At 45.6% G+C, this 10,922-nt stretch overlaps 1 long non-coding RNA gene across 1 annotated transcript in view; it reads left to right on the top strand.

Moving 5' to 3' along the window:
- Positions 1 to 10,922, top strand: part of LOC138729164 (uncharacterized) — a 113,893-nt gene that overhangs the window by 19,020 nt on the left and 83,951 nt on the right. Inside the window, exon 2 of the long non-coding RNA XR_011338840.1 lies at positions 7,286 to 7,407. This is a non-coding gene — a long non-coding RNA (uncharacterized lncRNA). The remainder of the gene's footprint in view (positions 1 to 7,285; positions 7,408 to 10,922) is intronic.

Genomic DNA, 10,922 nt, shown 5'->3' on the forward strand with positions numbered 1-10,922 from the left:
GAGATTGCACACTACTTGTAGAGATGGGCAAAGGGTGTGAGATTCCAGAACGCCAGCACAGTGAGGTTTTCAATGCCTATGACTGAATATTGCATTTTCATAGAATCAGGGAATGGTTTGGGTTGGAACGGACCTCAAAGCCCATCCAGTTCCACGCCTGCCATGGACAGGGGCACCTCTCACTGGATCAGGGGCTCCAAGCCCCAGCCAACCTGGCCTTGAACCCCTCCAGGGCTGGGGCAGCCACCCCTGCTCTGGGCAACCTGGGCCAGGGCCTCCCCACCCTCACAGCAAAACATTTCTTCCTAAGATCTCATCTCTATCTCTCCTCTTTCATCATAAAACTGTTCCCCTTGTCCTGTCCCTGCACTCCCTGATCAAGAGCCCCTCCCCATCTTTCCTGGAGCCCCTTTCAGTACTGGAAACTTCTCTAAGGTCTCCTCAGAGCCTTCTCTTCGCCAGGCTGAACAACTCCAACTCTCTCAGCCTCAAATTTTCCCAAGCCTCAAATTTTCCCAAGCCTCAAACTCTGAAATGTCAAGTTTAACTAAAACAGCACAGAGCCAGCCTTGAGCATGTCAGGGAGATTCAGAGGTAACTTCCCAGGAGAACAAGCTGCTCTATAACTCCAGTTGCAGAATTCACCAGGATTCACCAGGGATGGGCAAACCAGGATCTGACTGCAGCTGCTTGGCAGGTCCTTACCCCGTGCAAGCTGTGAGCAGTTCATAGCAAGCTCTGCTCTCAGCTTTCCAGTGCTCTGCTCAGGCAAGCAAGTGACCCTGACATCTATGCCACCAGACATGTTTCTAGAACCTCTTGGCTTTTGGTTCATGAGAAATTGTAGAATTTAGTCTTTCCGTCTGTTCTATAGTTCAGTTCCATGGTGAAAGGCTGCATTCTGAAAGTCTGATGTGATTGCTAACTGAATTTTAGCTGAATGATGTTGCCCATCTCAAAGAACTGAAAGATAAACTCCAAAACACCCCAAAACATACACACCAAAATGAAAATCCCAGTTTTTTCAGGGGCAATGGTCTTGAAGGATAGGTAGGAACTCAGGCTCAGCCCCTGGTTTTGCTGAGTGTTTATTTTGTAGAGCAGAAGCAAGTTTAATTACTCTGTGCTTCAGCTCCCAGCTTCTGCCCACTGGGTGCCTTCTTTGCCCAGGGCAGTGGTGGAATTTCCACCCCTGAAGGTGTTAAAAAATATATAGATGTGGCACTTCAGGACATGGTTTAGCAGGCACGGTGATGCTGGGCTGATGGTTGCGCTGGATGAGCTTAGAGGGCTTTTCAAACCTCAATGATTCTTGGTTTCTATGATTTCTTCTCAACCCATTTCCATGCATTCCTGTGCTGTGTTTAACCTCATCTCTCCTTCTCCTTTGCCACGGTCAACGCATCCCTTTGTATAATTTTCTTGGCTCTAATATTAACAAACAATCCTTAACTTTGCTTAAGACAGTTTGGGGAAGAGAGAGATCTTGAAAGAATGCATAACGGTCTGGGATGAGATGTCCTTGTGATGTCTACTGTGCCGGGGGAACAGCAGAGATTCTGTCTGCCTGTCTGTCTGTATATACATACAAGATGGACAGACAGGCCCTCAAAGTTCTCATGCCCTTGTTTTGTGCATTTACTCAGCATTCTTTGTTTATTTTGTCACTCTGGGTCAACCCTTAAACATCCTAGGGACGCATGCCTAGGAAGATTTTGTCCTTTAAAAACCCACTTGAGGATAAAATTGATAGCAAGGATGTGCTTAAGGAGAGAGCATTTATAGGAACTTCTTCGTGTGAACAATTGATCAGTTCAGGCTAAAACCAGATGGAAAATAGGAATCTTTCCCACATCCTCATGGCTTTTCCAGTATGGTCAGCGTTCTGCTGAGCCTGCCAATCGCCTGCCACATTTTGCATGTCATTTTTACTATTAAGGCTCAGCATTTTTCTCCTCAGACCAGCCTTCAGTGGACAGGACCTTTGCTATTGGTCTGGTTGGCAACTCCTCCAATTGCCAGCGGTGGCAACATGCCACAGATCAGGGCACGTGCTAAAGAGCAGATGGCTTTCTGCACAGTCCAGTTGTGCAGCCATCCATCCAGCAGTCATCAAGGCTTTACTCACTGCTTTGGACAGTCTGTTCCAATGCAAATCTTCCCAAAAATAGACCTTCAGTGCAACACTCAACACTCCCAAAAGAATAACAACCTTAATATCATACTGAATAGGTGCAGGATTTATGGTTCTGTCAAACATTGTTCAGGTAGTTTCTATTTTAAGAGACATTGGACAAATGAAAGAAGATCATCAAGGAAAATAAATCAGACACTTAATCCTGAAGCTTCCTATAAATAAAACCCAACCTATTATTTGGAAAATTCGTTGCATAGTCTGCATAAAATTCCTAGGGGACAGGAAATAAGTCTCTTCTGTTGCAAGACCCAGCCTTGGAGTCAGGTTTCTGTGTAAAGATTTTCCCTCTCCTCTCTCTGATGGCACTTGAGGAAGGCAGATGCTTTCTCTGGCTGTGGTGTCTCAAGAGCAGAGGTTCTGCAGGGGCTCCCGCTGCAGAAGCTGCTCTCCCAGTCATGGGGCTGCTCTCCCAGTCGTGGAACTGTGGTGTTTATGAGCAAACACAGTTAAATGCAGATTTTTCTGCTTGGTTTGGCAGACTGCAGAAGACGGGGTACTAGTTCAGCTCTTCTCCCAGATCCCTTGAGTGCAGAAGTTGCTAAGTCTTTGCTTGGTTCAAAATATTTACAGGAGATTATTTGGTTTTGCCATGTGACTGAATTTCTGGTCCTATAAACTGTATCCAATTAATGTGCCCAAGGGCAAAGTCCAGTCATCCTTGAGATTGTAGGTAGGTGGAGTCCAACTAGGAATAAACACTGTCTCAATAGCCACCATGGTTTTCTCGAATGGGGTATCTGGATGCTCAGGACAGACCAACAACATTTGGAGTCTGCATTTCCCAGTGAGTCGGGTGAGGGCAGCTGTGGGTTGATGTGAACTCTCCTGTATCAGTGTGAAAACCTCCTCAACACCAATGGGGCTGCATGAGATTCAGGATAGGATCTCTCTGCGCGATGGCCGAGCAGACTCTGGCTGCCTGCCCTGTCCGGGTAAGCATAGCTCATGTGCAGTTCCTTATAATACCCATAGGAATGTTATTTTAGGGACTTCACATGGCTTTCTTGTACAGCCCCTGGTAATTATTCACTGGCACACATCTCTCCTGCTTGTTACAACAGTTGTCGAAGGTGGGTCATGCCAGTAGTTTTCTCCTTGGAGGCCCTGCCATGGCACAGCGATGTGGTCTGATGTCTCCTTGGCTCTGCGCTACTCCCAGCTCAGCCCCAGGGACTGGCAATGGATCACCAGAAGGAAATGTGGATTGTTAAAAGTAAATCAACCCCTTTGCTAGATAATAAATGCTTCTTCAAAGTTCACTTGCATCACAACAAATCTCAAAACTGGGACAGATATTTATTACTCTAGGAAACTGCAAGTGGGATTTATTGCTGCCCCTGTGACTCTAGGAGTTTTGTGGGAGCCTGTGGGAGTTCTGGGCCCCTCACCACAAGAAGGATGTTGAGGCTCTGGAGCGAGTCCAGAGAAGAGCAACAAAGCTGGTGAGGGGGCTGGAGAACAGGCCTTATGAGGAACGGCTGAGAGAGCTGGGGGTGTTTAGCCTGGAGAAGAGGAGGCTGAGGAGAGACCTCATTGCTCTCTACAACTATCTGAAAGGAGGTTGTGGAGAGGAGGGAGCTGGGCTCTTCTCCCAAGTGACAGGGGACAGGACGAGAGGGAATGGCCTCGAGCTCCACCAGGGGAGGTTCAGGCTGGACATTAGGAAAAAATTCTTCACAGAAAGGGTCATTAGTCCCTGGCAGAGGCTGCCCAGGGAGGGGGTTGAGTCCCCTTCCCTGGAGGTGTTTAAGGGACGGGTGGATGAGGTGCTGAGGGACATGGTTTAGTGTTTGATAGGAATGGTTGGGCTCAATGATCCGGTGGGTCTCTTCCAACCTGGTTATTCTATGATTCTATATTAGGGAAGTCTTGATGTCTGAAAGGCTCACTCTCCCTGCAGGCTTTGGGTGACTGCTGGCTCCACGTTCCCCTGGCCTGAGGGCTCCGGTGGGGTAGTGCTCCCTGTTATCACTAGCTGGCCTGAAGACTGCAGTCAGCTAGCATTCTGGTGGCTTCCTTGCTGGTGACTCTCTGGTATAAGACTGTAAATTGCTGTCCCTTATTAGAGACTTTCGCCCTGTGTGAATTATAGTAAGTCCAGAAACAAAGACGGATAACAGTAATCAAGTATCAGATCAATAACTTTAATCCTAAAGCAAAGACAGCCCATATTAATTCAAAGTAAAACTCTCTAGACTGAGAATTTAGTGGCTAGAAAAAATTACTTCCGTAAACTCATTTGTTTTCTTCCCTCCTCCTCACCCCGCGTGCAATGTTTCAGCAGCGGATGGATTTCTTCTTCTAGAGAGGAACACTGCCAGCAGAGTCTTCAGTTTCCCTGTAGAGACGGCCAAAAAAGAGGCAGAAGCATGGGGACATGCATGAGAACTTTCCTGAGTGCAGCGTATTCCCCCCAGAGAGAGTATTTTCCAATGACAAGAGGCAATTTCAAGGGTATTTATTGTAAAGGCTGCATGCTGCACAGCCAGATGGTCCCAGGGGTCTGGGAGCTGGACTGGAGCTGGCCAGGAGATTTCCCACTCCGTAGCTCCAAATGTGTTTCCACTGCTAATGACTGACTACCAGGGAACCTGAGTGAAGGTCCAGGGTCTGTCCTGGCCCTGGAGGAGGCTGGGCTTGGTTTTCCTGGGCTCCTTCACCTGCCTGCTTCTGCTTCTCAGTCAAGCGATACTTTTTGGTGGCTGGAGTTGGATGTGCAGCCTGTGCTGCAGAGAAGGTGACAGCAGTGTCCACCACTGACTCAGCCTGTGTGGGAAGGGAAACTCCACACAGGTTCTGTGCAACCGGCCACACACAGGGACTCTCACTACCTCCTGACCAACACCTCCCCACCGGGTGCTGGGGGACAGGGAAGAGGTTAGAGAACAAGCAGGGGTCCTTGGAAAACCTATCTGATTCCCTTTTCTTTCCTCACCACAGATTTCCTGTGTGACTCCAAATGAGTCATTTAATGTCTCCGTGGCTCCCCCTTTGCTAAAACGGACTTTCCCTACCTCATAAGAACTAAAGGAGGGTAAATATGCTTGTGAGCCTTGGATGCTCTTTTGATGTCGACTGTCGACGGATTGAGTTCAGTTAGATCAGTATCTCCTCTCGGTAAACTGCCAGGAATGATCCTGATTTTCTGGGAATACATCAGTTACTCTTAAGAAAACAAGTAAGATTTTGCGTGACTGCATCAAAGCACACAGTGGTGTTTGGAAGTCGTTCTTGAATAACTAATGCAATTTGTCATGTACTGGAGATAGGAATTTGGCTGCCTTACGGGGTGCTGCTTTAAATCGTTGGATACATAAAGGGACAGCTGTGAAGACGGAGAAAACAAAGAGTAAATTATAAGTAATATGTTCTCTGATGTAAGCTGTAAATGTACTTGTTGAGAGTATGAACCTTGCTTGCGAAGGGAGAGACTTTTGACGTGTGTTAATGTGGATAAAAGCATCATTTGCAAGGAGGGTGCAGAAGTTTAACAGCAGGTTCTTCTTCACCACATCCAAATCAGAGCAAACATGCAGGCAGAAAAGTAATTACAGGCATGGGAACCTGCTCATGGCTTGGAGGCTGGGCTCACACAGTCGGGGAGAGGGATCCTGGACATCTCAGAAGATGGAAAGCACCAAGGCAGGTCTTTAAGCATTTTGCTGTGGTTTTGTCGACTGTTACACTTCCCTGAAGAGGAGGGTGCAATATAGAGAAACCCAAAAAGAGTTAGGGAAGTTCTCCCAGGGCACATGCAGGATGACAGGATGCTTAACGGCTGCTTTGGTTAAGAAGAGGTTAACAAGAGCTAATTAACTTCATTAGTACCGTCTTGGTCTTGGAAACTGAGGCATAGTTTGTTATTTGTGGTGGTTGTTACTGAAGCTGAGAGAGCCTGAGTACTTATGGTCTTTTTTTTTAGTTTTGATGCTTTAAAGTTGTTTAGTCAGTTCTGGCTCTTTTGTTCAAGTACTTGCAGTAGTTTAGTCAAATGTTTGTATCATGCTTCCTGTTGCATGTGACTCTGAGTTGAGTTAGTGCTTTGCTGCACCAGCCAAAGACTTTCTCTGGTCTTACCCACCTAAGTAATCAATAGTGATAACTAGAATATGAGGGAGGAGATGCCCTCCTACTTTCTGAGCCTGTTGGTGTGATTTCTGAGGTGCCTTCTGCCCCTCTCCTCCCTAATCCCTGGAGCACGGATCTTGGAGAACTGCAGGGTGAGCTCCCAGCTGTCCCTGGCTCCGTGACTGCCTTGTGCCAAGGAGAAAGAAAATATGATATGCTGGAGCACCTCCCATACGAGGACAGGCTGTGAGAGCTGGGGTTGTTCAGCCTGGAGAAGAAAAGGCTCTGGGGAGACCTCATAGCAACCTTCCAGTACCTGAAGGGGCTACAAGAAAGCTGGAAGGGACTGTTTACAAAGGCTTGTGGTGATAGGATAAGGGGCAATGGGCATAAACTGGAGAGGGGCAGACTTAGACTAGACATAAGGGCTGCCCCATCCCTGGAGGTGTTCCAGGCCAGGTTGGATGGGCCTTGGGCAGCCTGATCCAGTGGGAGGTGTCCCTGCCCATGACAGGGGGTGGAACTGGATGGGGTTTGAGGTCCCTTCCCACCCAAACTATTCTAGGATTCTATCTTTTGCTGAAGAGCCAGATGGAAAAGCCCTTAAAGGGGAAAATAGTGACAAGCCAGTGATGTCCTGGCTCATGTTCATTTTCTCTGTCTTGCAGGTCAGATGTATAGGGATGGGAATATGGCAGAATGAAAAGAAATAACATTTGCTCAGTCATGGGTTTGTTTGTTTTTTTTTCAGTCTGGAAACTAGCTGATGCTGTTCCATACTCCTGACCTGTTTGAGTAAAGAAGTTATAGTAGCCCCTTTGACCCAGGGTGGGGAGTGCTCTGCTCACTGGAGGATGGCCTCATGCAGTGAGCCACCCAGTCTGTGGGTTATTAGCATCCATGCTCATTCCCGTGGCCTCAAGACAGGTCTGGTAGCCAAGAAGACACCCAGGCTGGCTGTATGTGAGGGAGAGCGAGTGTGATTGTGGCTCCTGATGGGGTTTCTTTCATGCGGTACAGGTTGCTGAATAACGAATGACTCGAAACATGACTGCTGACTCACATCTGTGATGTTCCAAAGCTTTGGCCAGAAAGGAGAACCTGTCCCAGACTACCCTGATCCCTCTTCTCCTGTCCTCCAGGTGAGTGTTTCAGCCCCAGGCTCAAGGGTTGGTGCTGTCTTCAGGTTGAAACAGGCAAGAATGCTGTTATGCAATGTGCAAAGAATTTGAGGAATCTGCCACAGGAAACCGAAAGAACAAATAACCTGAATACTTTAGAAAGTGATTAGTCTATTTGGGGACCTGTTATTCATGAGCTTAATGCTGAAGGGAATAAGTATGGATATACACTCTGAAATCATTACAGTGGGTGGTGGGTGCATGGCTTGAAAAAGACTGGAGGGAAATGAAACACACCTGTATTGTCACTAAGCATCATCTTCAGCTGCTGTTGTTTGAGAGTTGGCCTCATAGTTTAGGATGTTCTGTACGTTTCAAAGAGTCTTCAGTCTTTGCTTTACTGGGAGAATGCTCTGTCTGAGTTTCTGGCTGGCAGCATAGCTTACATCAATTCAAACGGACCTGTTGGGAGCCGTGGGCTCTGTCTGTACTGCTTGGCTAAAGGGGACAGAATGCAAATGAATTAAAACCTCTTTAAAGAACTGTGTTTTCATTGCTGTGGTTACTACCCAAAAGCGTGACCACATAGTGCCCCACCAAGGCAAGAAAATTCTGCCGTAGTAAGCTATGGTTGCCAAAAAAAATGGTTTGTGGTTATGCACTGGACTTTGAATAGGTCCATAAATGCTGCCTTGAAATTCTGGCTGTAATTTAGAAGCTGGGGTAAGGAATAAGATTTGCTCAACGCTTAATGAATGAGTATCAAAGCCTGGTTGATGGCTGCAGAGGGTCAGAAGTAGTGGGATATGCATGAGTTTGCTCCTATGCTTTTAGCCTACATGAGAATTAGTTGCAGCTGATGGGTAAAGAAAAGGTCCTTTTCAATCACCCTTGCCTCACCTCCTCTATTAAAGGGATGACTGCTGAAGATAAACTAATGAGATGCCACCATGCATAAGGCAGTGGCAGCAGCCACTGGGGACTGCCTAGTTTTAGCGGACCTAGAGATCTGTACACAGATTTGGAGCTTTTGGAGCTTTCCATATGCTGTGATATCTTTCCTACCTTCCCACCACAGAATTCAGCAGCAAAGAGGAACGGTTCAACTGCTGTAGCAAAAAGTCCTTTCAGATCTTCTTGGTTTTGTTCCAGAGATTCCCCTGATTTACATACAGATGTCCCACTTCCTTTTCTCAAAAAAATGAAGTCATCCTGCTAGAGGGCTAGGGCATGGGCAGCCTTGCTGCTAACCATATCTATGAAAGTATGTTGTTTTTCATCCTTTGCTTTCAGGCAGTGATGAGAGAAGGGAAGCACAGTGAGCAAACATCTCTTTGGTGTGATTTCACAGATAAGCGTGCCCTGGCAGCTATTTGCTTGATTATGTCTTAATAGATTTCTTCCACTTTGGTCTCCCCCTGGCAGCTATTTGCTTGATTACGTCTTAATAGATTTCTTCCACTTCGGTCTCCGCGTGCAGGAATGAGGAATGTGCTTTTGTATCCTGTCTGCAAAGATGAACCCGAAACTTGGGGAAGTATTGGTGTGCCTTTGCAGTCACCAGCTGGCTGGGCCATCAGCAGGGAGCGATGAACCTCTTCCTCTCCTGGTGCATAGTGCAGTGCTTTCATATTTATCTAACGGGTTCATTCTCATCAAATAAAGCAGGGAGAGAAGCGGGGAGAGATGGATGGATTCTCTGCTAGTGTGTTGATTGCCGCAGGAGAAGAGCCAGGGCTGTTTCAGCAGCCAGCTTCAGGTGCTAATTTTGGGGAAACCCTGAGCTGCCTCTTCTGTGGGTCACAGAGCTGCCCCCTCCAACAGGCACACATTCAGCTCAGAAATTAAGTTCAGGGTGTGATTTCTACTGTTTAATCTCAGCTGTACTGAAATGTTTCTAGGCTTTCTGGAATTTTAGAAAGGGAGATGGCCCCTGGGAGTCACTCCATCTCTGTTAGACTTTAGAAGAAGCCAGAGTAACACTTGACTTGCAGGCTGCAGGTCAGAGCCACCCTGGTGATTTTGGCTGGCACCATCAAAAAAAAATTCTCTGCTGTACAAAACAGAATTACTTTCCCCCCTTCAGTTTTTTTTTTTTTACAGAAATAGGAATTGATGGGGCTGACCAAATGGATCCTATTGTAAGACTTGGGAATTTGGTTCATCTACCCAAAGTCCTATTTTTCTGAATCATAGGTGTTTTTCTGCTCAAGTGTTCTGTAAGTCTAAAGGAATCTCAGAAAAGCAGTAAGGTTTTACTAAGTAATCTTCTTATTGTTGAACAGAAGGCAGTTAAATGGGAGTTTTTAATACCAAAGCAAGTTACGTTGTCTTTAGGATGCTCTATTATTATTTTTTATTAATTATTTAATATTATTATTATTTTATTTGGGGGAGAGGGTGTTTTCAGACATCGTTAAGAATGAAGGCAAGATTCAGCTAGCTCTGTCTAGAGAGAAAAAAATTATATATATATGTGGAATTGAAAATCAGTCCCAATACTCCGTCCTGTGGAGCAAGATTTCCTGAATACAGACCCTAAAATACAGGGACATGGAAAAGTTTGAATCTTGTTGTTGGGTGAATAGAGCTGCATCTCACTGTTCTTGAGATGTTAAGACTAATGATTTGTGTGTGTGATTTGTGTGTGTACTCTTTGTGTGATTAATAGCTGAGGTGCATGTTTTCTCGTCTGTGTAGGGTTTTCTACATGCAAAACACAGTCCACTTCAGCCACTTTGACGTGGGTAAGCACCTCCCCTCCCAACTGTAAATATGAGTGCTTTGTGGCTGCTTATTAAAATAAAGACTGACTCAGGATTAAATATGAATCAAATTAAATGCTTTTATTTTTTGCTTTAAGACACAAACTGTGTTTTAAAGAACTTGTTATAAACATCATTGTCAGAAGGTGTCAAAGCTATTTTCTAAAAGAAATAGCTATTAAATACAATAGATCTGAACTTCGTGATTTTTACAAATCTGTTACATAAAACTAAGACATTTGTATGTACAGAACCAATAAATATACAGCAAACATTTTCAGTGCTTTATTGACATTTTCATATAAATATCTACAATCAATGAACGACCATAGCTTGATTTGTGCAAGAATGAGAGCATCTGGAAAGCCAGTTTAATTCATAACTCGGCAAAACACCCAAATACTCCTGACTTATGGTGCTTAATAAATCAGGCTATAACTTCTAAGGCAATGTCTTTCACGCTGTTCCAAAGGTTTTGGCAATAATACTTACAAGGCAAAATGAATTTGGAGCAGTTACAGTTGACAAACTTGTCTCCTGTTTTTGCACCATTGAAGAGATTCATACTTGGCTTTGGCACCAAGTGTCCAAAACCAACTGAGCAGTGGAGTTCTCCCCTTTGGGAACTTGTCTGACAGATGCTGAGCATGTTAGAAAGCACGGCCCTTACTCAGCTGCCCCTCTGTGAGCTGAAATTTTTATAGCAGAGGACTTTCCTGGGAGTGTAGATCTCTTCCACTTCATCTCAGCTTGCGCTCCATCCTGTGAGAT

Source organism: Phaenicophaeus curvirostris, chromosome 20 (assembly GCF_032191515.1).
Source record: "Phaenicophaeus curvirostris isolate KB17595 chromosome 20, BPBGC_Pcur_1.0, whole genome shotgun sequence".
Lineage (NCBI taxonomy): Eukaryota > Metazoa > Chordata > Aves > Cuculiformes > Cuculidae > Phaenicophaeus > Phaenicophaeus curvirostris.